The sequence below is a fragment of the Engraulis encrasicolus genome, chromosome 11 (genome assembly GCF_034702125.1).
Source record: "Engraulis encrasicolus isolate BLACKSEA-1 chromosome 11, IST_EnEncr_1.0, whole genome shotgun sequence".
Taxonomy (NCBI): Eukaryota; Metazoa; Chordata; class Actinopteri; order Clupeiformes; family Engraulidae; genus Engraulis; species Engraulis encrasicolus.
This window is the reverse complement of record NC_085867.1, coordinates 41,633,983-41,636,482: the sequence shown is the minus strand read 5'-3', so window position 1 is coordinate 41,636,482 and position 2,500 is coordinate 41,633,983. Positions and strand designations below refer to the sequence as shown.

The following is a 2,500-nucleotide window of genomic DNA, read 5'->3' as shown; positions in this document are numbered from 1 at the left end:
AACCAAAGTTGCTTACTACATTAGCTACTTCGTTGTTTTCAATGCAATTTCCCTTGGCAGCTACTGAAGTTGCTAACAAGCTAACAATTTCTCTTTTGAGGAATGCACCCCTGTTCTGTTCTGTTCTTCTCACCTTGCCTCCACCATCTGCGACTATGCACGACCCCCATACGGCACTCTGTCGGTAAACCCCGCACTTCCAGCACTGCTGACAGTTTTGGCCAGGCCGGGCCTTTATCAGGACAAAGCCATCTGAAAGGGCCCCCCAACCCCAATACTGTGCATGCGATGTAATTAGGAGTGGACCCACTTCTGGGCTGCCCTCTCTCCCGGTGCCTTGGACATGTGACCCGTTTGTTCCCCCTCTTACGGCGACCCTGAATATGGATGAAGACTCATTTATTGTCCTGTGGTGTGTGTTTTTTCTTAAGATTAAAAGAACGGTCCCCACGGAGGGCGGGCAAAGAAAGGTGTGGAGAACAGGCATCTGGACCCTCCACCCCTCTCCACACCCTCTCTCCACACCCCTCTCCACACCCCTCTCCACACTCTCCTCGCTGCAAGCCCAGCACGTCGCGAGGCATCCCCCGGGTCCGTAATACAGCAGTAATTGAGTGCGGGAGGTGATTAATGATGTCTTGCCATGTGTGATAATCCCTTGTAATGACATTACCCAAAATCAGTCCCCTATCTCTTTGCCGAGGTGGCATGTGTGGAGTGGGCACGTGGGGACTATGTGGCATGCGAAGTGATAGGTGGGCGAGGGGGCGGGAGGGTGATGGAGGGTGTTGGAGGGTGTTTTTGGGGCGGGGGGGGGGGGGGGTGCTGGGGCTGGGGAAGATGCCAGTGTTTATCAGTACCGTGGCAGTGATGGATACGGGTGGACCCTCATGTCACATTATGCACATACATCAGCACACTGACTAGTGTTCTGATACGTGCTCCTTGGAGGGGGTGAAGTAGGTGCCATGCCAGCACTACCAGGGAGGCCTGCAGGGGGAGACAAAGGGGTCAGTTGTCCCAGGCTCAGGGTGAGGGAGGGGAGGCCCGGAATTGTGCTGTGATTACATTTTATTCTTTGGAATCGGGATCCGGGGGGCCCTTTTGATGACTTTGTCCAAGGCCTGGCCAAAGTTGTCAGCGGCCCTGTGCGTCATGCTCCTTTGTGGCTGCATAGCGAATGCTAGCCAGCACAACGCAGCTCCGCACGGTGCGGCGTGAGAATGTTACTAAACCTCTTTCTTTCATACACCTTGGATGATGAATACGGTAACTTAACCATACTGACACAGCTGAGAGGCGATCTTTGAGTCCAGGCGGTACCGGGTTGCTCCCAAACAGGTGGAAACAATTTTGCTATACGGCAAAGAGCACCATATGGTATGTTTATGCCATTGCATGCAAACATAAACTATACGTATTGTGCATACCAAACAAATGTGAACAAACAATCCTGGGGTGCATTTCTCAAAAGAGAAATTGTTAGCTTGTTAGCAACTTCGGTAGTTGCCAATGGGAAAATGCATTGAAAACAACAAAGTAGCTAATGTAGTAAGCAACTTTGGTTTCGAGAAATGCACCCCTGGAGTGATGACCAAAGTAGTACTCACTGCTGTGTCAGTTGGTACGATCGTACGGTAGGTCAGTCATTTGGACAGTTGGCAACCAGATTGCATTTTGAGGGCATGGCACATGGAGTTCTGTTGATGTTTTTTTTTTTGCAATCAACTGTTGAGATGAACATTGGGAAATTAATGGCAGTTTCAGAACTACAACTGCGTCTTATTAAAAAGGTACTGGTGTGTGTGCATACTGTATGTGTGTACCTGTGTGTGCACAAGACAGAGAGTGTCACAGAGTTAGATAGCAGAGGACAGACAGACAGACAGACAGACAGAGAGAGAGAGAGAGAGAGAGAGAGAGAGAGAGAGAGAGAGAGAGAGGGAGCGAGCAAGAGGGAGCGAGCGAGAGAGAGAGAGAGAGAGAGAGAGAGAGAGCGAGAGAGCGAGAGGGCAAGAGGGAGCGAGAGAGAGATAGCTTGAGGGTGAAGCAGGTATCAGAGGAGGGTTATGAGAGCACAATCAATGGCTCTGTCTAATGGCTCATTCTTTTGAAACTCGGCCATCGGAAGATCCGAGGTTGTTCTCCCGACAACCGTTGTAAATGCGTTCTATTGCAACAGCTGGGGACAATACAAACGTCTGAAAAGACTAATGTTAAACGGACTCGGAGTACACCAAAGTACTCAGAGTTTGTGTTTCGGAACGCCGATTTGAGTACCCATTCTATTGCACTTTTCCGAGGCGGAAGCCATAAGGCCTACTGTACAGTGCGTGTAAGGCAAGGGGAGAAGAGGGACCAGTGTGTCCGTACGTGCATGTCTGCCGACACGCGACAAACAGACAATGTGGATTGGTGTGTGTGTGTGTGTGTGTGTTTGTGTGTGTGTGCGTGTGTGTGTGTGTGTGTGTGTGTGTGTGTGTGTGTGTGTGTGTGTGTG

General features: G+C 50.4%; 1 pseudogene; it reads right to left on the bottom strand.

Moving 5' to 3' along the window:
* LOC134457751 (cilia- and flagella-associated protein 251-like) overlaps positions 1-2,500 on the bottom strand; it is a 28,184-nt pseudogene that overhangs the window by 970 nt on the left and 24,714 nt on the right.